The sequence below is a fragment of the Camellia sinensis genome, chromosome 11, assembly GCF_055761805.1.
Source record: "Camellia sinensis isolate YWXY chromosome 11, ASM5576180v1, whole genome shotgun sequence".
Lineage (NCBI taxonomy): Eukaryota > Viridiplantae > Streptophyta > Magnoliopsida > Ericales > Theaceae > Camellia > Camellia sinensis.
Window position 1 is genome coordinate 78,645,431 of NC_138971.1, and position 15,181 is coordinate 78,660,611.

At 36.8% G+C, this 15,181-nt stretch overlaps 1 long non-coding RNA gene across 1 annotated transcript; it reads right to left on the reverse strand.

Moving 5' to 3' along the window:
- Positions 1 to 547: 547 nt before the first annotated feature.
- Positions 548 to 3,626, reverse strand: LOC114322501 (uncharacterized). The gene is made up of 3 exons (XR_003650768.2): positions 3,393 to 3,626; positions 2,641 to 2,685; positions 548 to 880 (listed from the first exon to the last, which is right to left on the reverse strand). It is a non-coding gene; the product is annotated as an uncharacterized LOC114322501 (long non-coding RNA).
- Between the last annotated feature and the right edge of the window lie 11,555 nt (positions 3,627 to 15,181).

The following is a 15,181-nucleotide window of genomic DNA, read 5'->3' on the forward strand; positions in this document are numbered from 1 at the left end:
GAATACAGAACGACCTTAGGCCCATCATAATGCAGAAGGCCTTAGGCCCAATAAGATAGCAAATCGAATGACCTCGGGTCCACATTTCACATGTCAAGGTTCAAACATACATCAAACCTACCATATATAACATAAAGTGCTCACAAAAGTGAAGAATGTTTCGGGTAACATATATATGCACAAAACGTGAATAGAGCATCATACTACGCTACTACCACTCATTGTTATGTGGGTGAACGCCGGGTCCCTCCTATGGATGCCCTACACAGCACAAATCGTAAGTACATTACCTTTTCATAATTGCCTTTTATTTCTCATTATTCGATTCGCTATGTTTCGTAATTAAAGGCATTATAGGAGCATCAAACGGACATAATAACATGTTTAGAGAGTCGAGAAAAGCGAAACAAAATTACAGAATTTTCAAACTTGGGCCGCATGTGTGTCACGCCCCAAACCCGCCCCTAAAAGTTTGGGCATGACCCGTTTGAAAACGAACACTTAACCTGTAGTAAATAACATATGGAGCCTCATCGGAAGAATAAAGTAGGAAAATAACTATACATATAAATTCCATTGAGCTACATCTACATGCCAGGACCTCTTATACATCACATTCATCATGGAAAATAGATAAAGCTCCAAACCATATGTTGTAGCATCGGTGATAAACAACCATATGTACAGACCCAGCCCCATCATTGGGCTTATATAAAAATCATTGAAGTTCTACCTCTTTAACTTTAAATGGGTAATCAAAATTAAGCCAACATTTCAATAGACTTTACAAAAATAAATGGCTTCGTGCAGTGCCTGAACCCACGAAGGTTGACAAACGAAAACGGGTGCCATGACTAGGACTGACCACTTGGTTGGTTACCTACAGAAACATACATTAGACAGAGTGAGCCAAGCTCAGTGAATAGTAATACATAAATAAAATGATGCTTAAATTGAAACATAACACATAGCAATGCATATAAAGATGTAGAGTTGACATAGTCAGTCTGATTCTGTGCTACGTACATAACGGCCTTAAGTTCAATCTTGCAACATAAACATGGTGGCTATAAGCCCTTGAAACATGGTGGCACGAGGCCCTTGAAACATGGTGGCTATAAGCCCTTGAAACTTGTGGCACTAAGGCCCTTGAAGCATGTGGCATAAAGCCCTTGTAACATATGGCACTAAGGCCCTTGAAATATATGGCATAAAGCCCTTGTAACATATGGCACTAAGGCCCTTGAAACATATGGCATAAAGCCCTTGTAACATATGGCACTAAGGCCCTTGAAACATATGGCATAAAGCCCTTGTAAAGTTGGCATGAAGCCCTTGAAAAGTTGGCATGAAGCCTTTGGACATGCATATATGAACCCAAGAGGTGTCTCACACGGACTCTAGAGGTAACTCACAATGTAGCACTTAGTTCCGTGTAGCACTTTGTTTCATTTCATAAAAACTTATACGGATGGCTATAAGCGTCATAACTTTTACATATGTATGGACTCAAGAGGTGTCTCACATGGACTCTAGCGGTGGCTCACAATGTAGCACTTAGTTCCAAGTAGCACTTTCTTCCATACCAATAATCATTAGGTCTTACAGACCAAACCATACATGTAATGTCATACCCCGGAAATAAATTCATACATATGCATTATGCTTGAATCATAAATAGAAATCAGAATTCATACTTGCTTATACTTGGCACTGTAATAGTGCTAGCAAATCAATAATAAGTATTTTTTTTTTGTTCGTTCCATAAAGGAATCCTCCAACATTGTGAACTTGTAGCATACTTGAACATGTACATACATAAACTGGTAACATACGTAAACTTGTGACAGACTTAAACTTGTAACATATACTTGAAACATACCTGAACATACTTGAACATCATTCATTAATTCAAACGGAACATATCATAACTAGAGCATTTCTTGTTGTATCGTGTCATTATCGTACGCTTAACAATGAGAGACTGATTCACATTCTCATGAGGGTCACATAATGATGCTAAACTTTGCACTTATCGTAGATTCTGGATCACTTCCAATTCATAAACAACATAACAAATTAACTTCAATTCATCTGGATACATGTAGCTACTCTTATATTTACTCAGAATCCATTCTTCAAGAATGAACATAAATTCTATTGGGTAAATGACTTACTTTACGTGCTCTCTTATCAATATCATACACCTTTGTTTAATCATTGTTATATGTTAACATAGTTGCCTTGCCTTGTAATTAACATAGTCCTAATGGTAACTGTTACATCATTCCCATGAGTTCACATAATTAACGTAAAGTTAACAGGACATTCCTGATAATTAGTAACGAAAAGTAAGTACATTCTCATTAGATTATAGATGACTTTATTGGTTTCACAATTTCACAGTTCGGCCCTTGGCCTGAGGGGTTCACACAATCACAAGTTCCTTTGATGTTTTCATAATTCCATAATGTTTCTCACATAACATACATAACTTCATAAACTCTTTTGAAGTTTCCATAATTTCACAGTGTTTCTCACATAGCATTCATAACATTTATGTCAACATAATTCTTACGATGAAGATTTAACATCAATAACGATAAATGGTTAAAGGTACATCAAAGTACTACTACTCACAGTGATCGGTTCCCGGTGGTAATGGTACAATGTCCTCGTCTCGACCTACAATTACAGTGCACAACACATAATATGAGGTTATACTCGATCCTTTACTTATTCTCTTTGATCGTCCAATCAATTAGTCATGGTGGTACCAAGCTCATTATTCTTTAATATGTTGTAATCCATGTCTTAGAAAACAGGAGAAATCGATAGGAAATGGTTTAGGTGAAGAAATGGTACACAACTAATTGACATAACGTGAACAGTCGTCACTAAATTGGGTATAACTTTTTCTGTATTTGGAATTTGGGAGTGAGACTAGCGCCATTGGAAACTAGACTTCTAGGGATTGATTTTAGGCTCAAGAATCACTCAAAACGGAGTCCGGATGCAAAAGATATACCTACTCAAAGTTGGCTGGACAGAGCTGTCTCTGCACGTGCGGGTGAACAGTGCCGCACGTGCGGCCCTAGACAGCAGCAGTCCGAAAATGGCTGAAATTGTGGGACTTCTCATTTTCAAAAATCAAACCTTAATTACATGTAAATCAAAGCTCAAAACCCTTTAATACATGACCAATTTCACATTATTATTCTTCATCAAACACCATAATCTCACAATAAACAAATTTAATGATTTTACTTCTTCAATTAAGGAATTCTTAGAAAATCAAGGTTCATGGGTTCAAAGCTCACATTTTCTATATCAATCCATGATTTCAAGTAGTAGATGGATTCTATACAAGGTTAGTAATTAGAGCCACATACCTTACCCAAACCTTTGTTCATCCCTTAGTCTCTTCAATTTTTCCCAAGCTTTTGGTTGATCTTTCCTCTCTCTTCTATCTTCTTCAACCATCTTCAAGCTTCCATGGATGTTGAATTCCTTAGGGAGAAACTTTGCCTCTTCTCTCTCTCTCTCACGGTTCTCCTTCCCCTTTCTCTAGATATTTTTATTTTTTTGTTTGGTTCAAAATAGATGAGTTCAACAACTCATAAGGCATATATGCATATATAAAAGCTTCCCACAAATAGGAAGGGCCAAACACGCCCTTACGAATCGCACAAAATCACATTTCAATTAAACTTCCCAGATAACTCTAAAAATTATGCTGATCATAAATATGTCCCCTGTTCCGGTATCTGAAGTCTTTAAGGCCTTTAATTTGCAGTATAAAGTTAATCACCCAAACGTCTATTAACGAATCAGACAAATTAGATTTCAAATTAATTTTTCCAAATAATTCCAAAAATTCCCATTAACATATCTCAGTACTCAATTTTGATTTTTGAACCCATAAAGGTCGGTAATTCCCATTTTAAGTCTGTAACTCAACTGATAATGCTTCAATTCTAATAGATATAATTAAATTAAACCACATCATTTCATATGGAAATAAAGATGATTTCTTATACGCATTTTGGGGTCATTACAATGTGCCTTTTTAGCAGTGTAGTTCGACCATTCTCCCTTGTTTTCTGCACGTGTGGCTATGATCCCCGCACGTGTGGCCGTGCCTCCCACACGGCCATGGGCCCCCGAACATGCTGTCATTTCCTCTATTTTTCAGTCCGAAACTTCAACAATTCCAAGTTCACAAGGGGTAGTCTCATAGCCAAAAGCAAGGTAGATTTACACTAAAATCATAGCATATAAACATATAAACACGAAATTCTAGCCCTTTGGCCTTTACACCTCAAAATTTTCATGATTCCCTCACTCACACTTTGAAAATATACATGTACAATGTCTACCTTTCTTTTATGTGAATTCAAACACTCAAAAGAGCTAGAGTAAGCAAAACATAGAGAAATCAAGTGACTAAGTTCCCCATCATACATGTTCAAGAGATACATGGTCATTTATGAGATTCAATTATTCTCAATCATAACCCTAGCTTTCATGGAGGAAGAATACTTCAAGTCAAAACTTAATTCCAACCAACTGAAGAGGAATTAAGAGTTTACTAATGATTTGTACTCACCTTAAGTTGGATTCTTCAATTGTTCCTAGCAAGTTCTTCAACCTCCAAATCTTATTGACTCTCCCCTTCTCCTTTTTCCTTTCTCTCTTCTTCAAGGTTCTCAAGATTTTCTACTTAGCATATATATGTATATAAAGCGATGAGTTCAAAGAGGGATTTATATAACACATAAGTAAGTCGTTAATTTCTAGACTTGCCAAACAAGCCCTAGCGAATCAGAAAAAATAAATTTTCAATTAAACCTGCCAAGTATCTTTAAAAATTCCCACTAGCATATGTAAATGCTCAATTTCAGTTTATCGTGCCTCTACGGCTTTTAGCTTTCAAGTTAACATTTTAATTTTAACAGATGTGTTCCAATAATCAACAGATAGAAAACATGATTAAACAATTCACACATGTAAACATAACTTTGCATGAAATTTTCACATTAAACATGTAATTTTTCATAGAACTAGGGATGTAAAGCATATAAGAGGGTCGGGTCATTACAGTTACCCTGTCCTAGTTTCGTCAGGAGCTAGGGTTTTCACTATGAAAACAAGGTGTTTCCCATAATCCTGTACTCGGGTAAGCATCATGTCCTAGTTTGGAACAGTCTCTATGGTTTTCGATATGCAACTAGGCCGATTGGTCAAAAAAATGGTACCTCAGCAAGACTACCTAATATACCTATCACACCTAACACTGAGAAGTGAAATGAAGATCAAACGGTACAGCTGTAATAACCCTCACGCTATCCTAACCATACTCATATGCATTCATGTGAATCTGTCTTGTAAACTTGCATTTCGAGTTTTGTCCTTGTTTGTTTAAGTGTTACAGCATGTTTTGTACCCTGCTTGGTGTGAGTTTAGCCGAGGGCGTCTTTAGTCTAGAACTTCCTTGGAACCACTTTGTTTGACCTCTACCTTCACCTTGAAATACTGGCCGAGATGTCATTATCTAGGCCGAGGTGTTCATCACCAAGGCCGAGGTGTGAATTATCTAGGCCGAGATGTTACCTTTGCACCTAAGTGATCTTGTCTCGGAGAGGTATGACCTAGACCGAGGTGTGGCACATCTAGGCCAAGGTGTGGCACAGCTTAGTCAAGCGTTGTCTTTCCTAGCCGAGATCATTATTCCCTACTTGCCGATGTCTTGTTCTTAGCCGAGATCATTACTCACCAGAGTGCCCATGCCGTCTTGCTTGTTGAACACACTTTGTCATAGTTTTGTCTTGTCACTCAGCCGCCTTTCTGTGTAGCACCAACCAGCCGCTGCCACGTGCCTCTGTAGAGGGTTAAGTCAACCAGCAGACTCGGAAATGTATCATTTTGCTATATGTCTTTGTTTGTGAGGAGAGAGAAGCTCTAGAAGAAGAAGAAGAAGAAGTTTAGAGTGAGAGAGTGGGTTTCGAGCTTGATTCCTAGAGATCAAACCATTAGATTCGCGCATTGAGGTTAGATTCTTGATCTACTCTTGTCATTTTTATTGATCATCTAGCTGCATTGCATGATCAAACCCGTTTTGCATGTCATGCATCGATTTAAAGTTGGTTTTAGAAAGAGAAAATGGTGTTCATGTGTTCTTGAAAGAAAGGTCTTGTTTGATCTGAAAGCTTGCATTAAGTTTCGTGTTTTTGTATTTGTTCTCACTAGATCCTTGAATATGGGTACCCAGGTCCATGTTTTTGAACTCATAGCATGAAATCTCAGATTTTGTATAGCAAATCACGATCTTTGCATTCATCTCCCTGATGTTCATGTTCTTCATGTTCATCATGTTCTTCAAGAAAGAGAGACCCAGATTTTTCCCGACTTCATTCCTTTGAATGTGGCCATCGGGGCCACACCTCGGCAAGGGGGTGTGGAACCTCGGCCTAGACCTGGTAGTTGCCCAACATGTTTTCCGAGATAAAGAATTGTGTTTGTTTTGATTTGACTTAGTCTTGGGGAATGCCGAGATCATCTGCACGCATGTGAAACTTGTTTGGAAGTGCATTCAACAGACTTTGCCATGTGTTTGTAGGATTTGGACTTGCCTTGACCCCGACGCTTGAAGAACTAAGTGAGTGGTATTTTTAATAAAGCTATGTTATAATGCTTTAATAAAGTCTTGTTTTGCTTCGTTTTGGAAAGTATTTGTAAGCATGAATGGTTATTCCTAATTGGAAAATATATATACATATCTTGTTTTGATGACATACTTGGAAAGTCCGTACGTACTAAGGGACTATAAGCACTTGTAGCACAAAGTTTGGAAGTCCGTACGTGCTAAGGGACTATAAGCACTTGTAGCACAAAGTTTGGAAGTCCGTACGTGCTAAGGGACTATAAGCATTGGTAGCACAAAGTTTGGAAGTCTGTACGTGCTAGGGGACTCTAAGCATTAGTAGCACAAGTCCTTAGTGTTCGGGGACTATAATGCAACGACACCATTGAATTGAGATATCTCCCTTGTCTTGCCTTGTCTTGTCTTGTTTGCCACTGACGGTTTACCGCGTGGGTTTTGTTCGCCGAGATGTCATCACTTGTATTATAATGATGTTAGTAAGCATCCTTTGAAACTCGACAGATTTGCTAGATGGACTTGGTTCATCCTTTGACTTGCACTAATTATGTTATGTATTGTTTGATAAAGATCTTGAATACCAGTCATGCAAACCCCTTTATTTCTTATACCATTCACTGAGTATCCAAGCTCACCCTCTCTATATATATGTAGGTGATGAGCAGGAAGGCGGTGACGCCTAGGTGTGACTCGCGAGCTTGTTTTGGGTTTTTGTTATGTCGGCTTAACTTGTATTCACGTCGGCAGTTTTGAAAATTATGCTTCTCGGCTTATAATGCTTGTAATGTACACATATCGGCTGGAGAAGCCTTTTGATCAATATGTAAAATGTATTTTTGTACTTTATTGCATTTGTATCCAAGTTGTAATATTATGTAAAGTTGTATGCCATTCCATGTAACTTACGCACTGCTCTTATGGACCACTTGTATTTTAAGATTATTGCTTCCGCACTTGTGAGCCCCATATATAATTATACTCTGTTTGTGTGTGAATTTTGAAATTTGGCCTTTGGTAATCTCGGATTACTGGCCATCGCGACACTAAACTACTAGGGGCGGTTTGGGGTCGTGACAACAGCGGTAGTCCAGATCCAAGGGTTGTGTTCCCATCGTAGCAGAGCCCGCAACCGGTCAGCCTTTTGGCAAGATTTTCCAAGCAAGCCTCCGGCAAACCGTTCAGGAATAACAGATGGCAAACACTGTGACTCGCCTTTTTTCGCGCCCCCTTTCGGAAGGTTTGAAATGAAGGCCTCACAGTTCGGACTCCCACGGTTTTGAATCTAGTCTCACAAGTGCAATGTGAAATTGATAAACACCAAAGAGTCGAAATCCGACAAATCTTTTTAAAAAATCAATTTTAAATCAAATAATGCCAAAATTGGACTGCTTTTCCAGATACAGAGTCGTCACCTAAATATTTTTTGTTTTGGGAAAATTTAGAAAACTCTGACTTATGCCAAAGGCCACGTGTCTGTCATCACCAAAGTTTCCTCAACTCAGGAACTTAGGTACGAGAGGGGAAGGTCTTGAATTGAGCACCCCCACACGCCCGATCAAAGATTGGCTTCTACTGATCGTGATATGATCTTTTATAAACATTATATGCTTTTGTCCCGGTTATTAAGCTAGCTTTACTATGTGATGCACACAAGCAAATATAGACTAGTTTGCTTAAGTTAGAACAATTCAACTCGTGTTTGTTTGCAAAAATGGTTTGAATTTGCCACCTCAAGTGGGCTTAAAAGATTGATGATTTGCCACCAAACATAGTGGGCTTAAAACATGATTTGTCACTCAACAAAGTGGGCTTAAAACAGGCATTCATTGAATCATTCCAATTCAAACAACAAGCCTTCATCCACAGGCATTCATGCAGTTTAGCATATAAGCACATAGCCTCATGGCAAGCATACTAGACATGGCAACATAGCAATCACACTCATGCAAGTATGCTAAAGCTTAAAAACCCACCTAGTACTCCAAGCCAAAACAGAAACTAGTTAGAAAGATGCATGATCCTAACTATGTTAAGTGTTTAATGCAACACATGCAATATGCAATTAATAGGCTTGGCTACTAATATGGAATGTCACGCCCCAAACCCGCCCCTAAAAGTTTGGGCATGACCCGTTTGAAAACGAACACTTAACCTGTAGTAAATAACATATGGGGCCTCATCGGAAGCATAAAGTAGGAAAATAACTATACATATAAATTCCATTGAGCTACATCTACATGCCAGGACCTCTTATACATCACATTCATCATGGAAAATAGATAAAGCTCCAAACCATATGTTGTAGCATCGGTGATAAACAACCATATCTACAGACCCAGCCCCATCATTGGGCTTATATAAAAATCATTGAAGTTCTACCTCTTTAACTTTAAATGGGTAATCAAAATTAAGCCAACATTTCAATAGACTTTACAAAAATAAATGGCTTCGTGCAGTGCTTGAACCCACGAAGGTTGACAAAAGAAAACAGGTGTCATGACTAGGACTGACCACTTGGTTGGTTACCTACAGAAACAGACATTAGACAGAGTGAGCCAAGCTCAGTGAATAGTAATACATAAATTAAACGATACTTAAAATGAAACATAACACATAGCAATGCATATAAAGATGTAGAGTTCACATAGTTAGTCTGATTCTGTGCTACGTACATAACGGCCTTAAGTTCAATCTTGCAACATAAACATGGTGGCTATAAGCCCTTGAAACATGGTGGCACAAGGCCCTTGAAACACGGTGGCTATAAGCCCTTGAAACTTGTGGCACTAAGGCCCTTGAAGCATGTGGCATAAAGCCCTTGTAACATATGGCACTAAGGCCCTTGAAACATATGGCATAAAGCCCTTGTAAAGTTGGCATGAAGCCCTTGAAAAGTTGGCATGAAGCCCTTGGACATGCATATATGAACCCAAGAGGTGTCTCACACGGACTCTAGAGGTAACTCACAATGTAGCACTTAGTTCCGTGTAGCACTTTGTTTTATTTCATAACAACTTATACGGATGGCTATAAGCCTCATAACTTTCATTTATGTATGGACTCAAGAGGTGTCTCACATGGACTCTAGCGGTGGCTCACAATGTAGCACTTAGTTCCAAGTAGCACTTTGTTCCATACCAATAATCATTAGGTCTTACTGACCAAACCACACATGTAATGTCATACCATAAACGAAAATAAATTCATACATATTCATTATGCTTGAATCATTAACAGAAATCAGAATTCATACTTACTTATACTTAGCCTTTTAATAGCGCTGGCAAATCAATAAAAAGCATTCTTGTTAGTTCCATAAAGAAATTCCTCAATATTGTGAACTTATAGTACACTTGAACTTGTACATAGGTAAGCTTGTAACGTATCTTGTAGCATACTTAAGCTTGTGTCGTACTTAAACTTGTAAAATACTTAAGCTTGTAACGCACTTAAACTTGTAACATACTTAAGCTTGTAACATGCGTACACTGGTAACATACTTGAATTTATAACATACATGAACTTGTAACATGCTTGTAATATACTTGAACTTATAACATGCGTGAACTTGTAACATGTGTCTACTTGTAACATACTTGAACTTATAACATACTTAAACTTGAAAACTTGTAACATATTTAAACTTGTATATACTTGTACTTGTAACCTTACTTAAACTTGTACATACTTGAACTTGTCACATATATAAACTTGTAACATTCTTGACTTATAGCATACGTAAACTTATAACAGGCTTAAACTTAGAACATACATAAACTTGTAACTTAATTATTTGAACCACGGTATTATTACCCCTGGGTAGGGGCCTTGTGCTAAAGATGATGTGAATACTTCTACATATATGAATAATCATTAAGTTAATAGAAACCAGAACATTTCTTGTTATATCATGTCATTATCATGCACTTAACAAAATAGAATAATTCATATTCTTATGTGGGTTGCATACTGATGGTAAACCTTTACTTTCATATCATAGATTCTAAACGTTCTTGGGTCCCTTCGTAACATAATCTTAGATTCACACAAATATCATTCTTCAAGGATGAACATAAGTTCCACTTATTCTTTAAGAAATAACATAGTATGCTAATAAATAACAAAGGGCTAATATTCGTCATTAACAGAACATAAGGATTCCGAAATCATACCGACGTACGCGAATCTTTCAGCGTTCATATAAGTTCACATTGCTTTCCAATTGTCATAAATGTTCGTATAATACTTACAAAGAACAGAGCATTAGTGACAATAATTGTCAATGGTAGAAAAAAAAATGTACATTTTTGTACTACTACTCGCAGTGATCGGTTCCCGGTGGTAATGGTACAATGTCCTCGTCTCGACCTACAATTACAGTGTACAACACATAATATGAGGTTATACTCGATCCTTTACTTATTCTCTTTGATCGTTCAATCAATTAGTCATGGTGGTACCAAGCTCATTATTCTTTAATATGTTGTAATCCATGTCTTATAAAATAGGAGAAATCGATAGGAATTGGTTTAGGTGAAGAAATGGTACATAACTAATTGACATAACGTGAACAGTCGTCACTAATTTGGGTATAACTTTTTCTGTATTTAGAATTTGGGAGTGAGACTAGCGCAATTGGAAACTAGACTTCAGGGGCTTGATTTTAGGCTCAAGAATCACTCAAAACGGAGTCCGGATGCAAAAGATATACCTATTCAAAGTTGGCTGGGCAGAGCTGTCTCCGCACGTGCGGGTGAACAGTGCCGCACGTGCGGCCCTGGACAGCAGCAGTCCGAAAATGGCTGAAATTGTGGAACTTCTCATTTCCAAAAATCAAACCTTAATTACATGTAAATCAAAGCCCAAAACCCTTTAATACATGACCAATTTCACATTATTATTCTTCATCAAACACCATAATCTCACAATAAACAAATTTAATGATTTTACTTCTTCAATCAAGGAATTCTTAGAAAATCAAGGTTCATAGGTTCAAAGCTCACATCTTCTATATCAATCCATGATTTCAAGTAGTAGATGGATTCTATACAAGGTTAGTAATTAGAGCCACATACCTTACCCAAACCTTTGTTCATCCCTTAGTCTCTTCAATTTTTCCCAAGCTTTTGGTTGATCTTTCCTCTCTCTTCTATCTTCTTCAACCATCTTCAAGCTTCCATGGATGTTGAATTCCTTAGGGAGAAGCTTTGCCTCTTCTCTCTCTCCCTCTCTCTCTCTCACAGTTCTCCTTCCCCTTTCTCTAGATATTTTTATTTTTTTGTTTGGTTCAAAATAGATGAGTTTAACAACTCATAAGGCATATATGCATATATAAAAGCTTCCCACAAATAGGAAGGGCCAAACATGCCCTTACGAATCGCACAAAATCACATTTCAATTAAACTTCCCAGATAACTCTAAAAATTATGCTGATCATAAATATGTCCCCTGTTCCGGTATCTGAAGTCTTTAAGGCCTTTAATTTGCAGTATAAAGTTAATCACCCAAACGTCCATTAACGAATCAAACAAATTAAATTTCAAATTAATTTTCCCAAATAATTCCAAAAATTCCCATCAACATATCCAAGTACTCAATTTTGATTTTTTGAACCCATAAAGGTCGGTAATTCCCATTTTAAGTCCGTAACTCAACTGATAATGCTTCAATTCTAATAGATATAATTAAATTAAACCACATCATTTCATAGGGAAATAAAGATGATTTCTTATACGCATTTTGGGGTCATTACATGGCATATGATTGATTTGAACAACATGCGATTAAACACGGATTTAAAGAAGTATTGAAATAAAAATGCAGTTTGAATGATGCGCCGAACCTCGGTGCATGCAATACAAGATGAATGGATGCAAGCATAAGGCATGCTAATTGAAACATGTCCCTAATCTAACCATCAAAAGCGATTAAATAACAGGGAGAAAGACGTGGGGTTGGAAGACATACACACTCGCACGCACACTTATTACAACATTACTCCCTCGCGAAGGAGGGTCGAAATGAATAAGAGCTAAGCTAATCTAAGCTAAGCTAGTCTAATTATGCTAAGTAAACTAATTATTACAAATCAAATGAATAACTAGTTAAGCTAATTACTAATTATTACAACACTTTAACTAACTAGCAAACTAATTAATTAATTTACAACACAAACTAAGCACGAACTAAGCATGTAAGACATTAATCTATGTTGCCACTACTCTGCCTCAGGAAGTGGAAGATGCACATGCTCAGTTTTCGCCTCGAAAAGACCTCTGTCTTGTTGTCGAAAGCCTTTGTTTGCAGGGTTGAGCATTTCCAGAACCTTTTTGCTCCATCTTACCAAATCTTTGCTAAGATTTACATCAGTGGCTTGTCGGCCATGGATGGATATTGCTGGCCATCTGCCGGCCAAAAATGTGTACTGTCGGCCAGAAATGATACACTGCCAGCCACTGATGCATTGGCTCACCATGTTGCAACAATGCACAAACAGAGCAAAAAGGAGATTTTTCCAACGATTTGTTTGTACTGTATCCCTCCTTATCATCTCAAAATCTCAAAGGAGTAACACATTTGGATCAAAAACCACCAATCAAGCAACTTCATTGCATGATGGCCAAAGATCCAAGTTGTACAATTTTGATAAATGCACAAACATGACCAACAAGACCACCACCCTATCATGCATGATCAATGGCAATGGAGACCTAGGAAAGTGGCACATTTCATCACTATTGAGTATGAAATGTCCCATTTTCCTTGTGTTCAAATTAACGTTTGATTTGAACACATGCAATGCAATACAAAGACATGCTTATCTTGTCACTTTTTCTTGTCAACTTTTGTTAGACTTATTTATTTTGATGATTTATTTAATTATGTTTTAATTTGTTTGGAAGAGAAAAATAGAATCAAAATTTATTTTGATGATTTATTTGAGACAGAAAAATAGAATCAACATTTATTTTGATGATTTTATGTTTTAATAAAATCAAAATTTATTTTGTCCCATTATTTCTCACCTAAACCTTTATCCTAAATGTTGTTAGAATGTATTTAATATTTGATTAAAACAGGAGTTCAAACAGCCCAAAACAAAGGTTCAAACAGTCCAGCACAACAACAAGCCAAAAGGTTCAAAAGGTTAAAGTGGAAGATATTCAAATTTCTAATGATGGAGTACAACGGCTATAAACGACTATAAATTCAAATGGCTATAACGGTTATAAACGGCTATAATTTTCATTATATATACCAAAGCCTTTAATGTAAACAAGTTACAAAAAAAAAACTTGAAAATATTCTTTGATCTATAATCACTCACATCGGTGACCTCTGATTTGCCAAGAGAATGGAAGTTTGTTCATAATCGCCCTAAGGATTTAATCCTAGGTGACTCTACAAAAGGAATTGAAACTCACTCTTCACTTAGAAACATTTGTAGTAACTTGGCTTTTCTCTCATAGATTGAGCCTAAAAACTTTCAAGAAACCGAATTCGATGAACATTGGATGATAGCTATACATGAAGAGCTTAACCAATTTGAGAGAAACAAAGTATGGGAATTTGTGCCAAAACCTAAAAATCATACCATTATCGGTAGCAAATGGATCTTTCGAAACAAGCTTGATGAATCGGGCACAATTATAAGAAACAAGGCTAGAACTGTTGCACAAGGATACAATCAAGAAGAAGGTATTGATTTCGATGAAACCTTTGCTCCGGTTGCTAGATTAGAAGCCATTCGTATGTTACTTGCATTTGCATGTTTTAGAGATTTCAAACTTTATCAAATGGAAGTAAAAAGTGCCTTTCTTAATGGTTTTATAAATGAGGAAGTTTATGTTAAACAACCCCCAGGTTTTGAAGATCATGCTTTTCCAAATCATGTTTTTAAACTATCAAAAGTTTTATTTGGTTTGTAACAAGCACCTCGTACATGGTATGAATGATTAAGTAAATTTTTGATTGAAAATAATTTTTCTAGAGGAACGATTAACACAACACTTTTTGTTAAAACTAAAAATGATGATTTACTTATTGTGCAAATACATGTGGATGACATTATATTTGGTGCTACTAATGAAACCTTGTGTAAGGAATTTGCTAAGTGTATGCAAGGTGAGTTTGAGATGAGCATGATGGGGGAGCTAAATTATTTCCTTGAACTTCAAATCAAACAATGCAAGGAATGAATTTTTATCAACCAAGCTAAGCATACAAAAGAACTACTCAAAAAGTTTGGTATGTATGACTGAAAAATAGTTGGAACACCTATGAGCACATCCATTAAGCTAGACAAGGATAAAAAAGGTAAGTCCATTGATCAAACAAAATATCGAGGTATGATCGGCTCACTTCTTTATTTAACTCCAAGTAGACCCGATATTATGTTTGGTGTTTATATGTGTGCTAGATATCAATCAAATCCTAAGGAATCACATCTCAGTGTTGTTAAAAGAATTTTTAGATATCTTGTTGGTACTCAAAATTTGGGACTGTTTTATCCTAGAGATG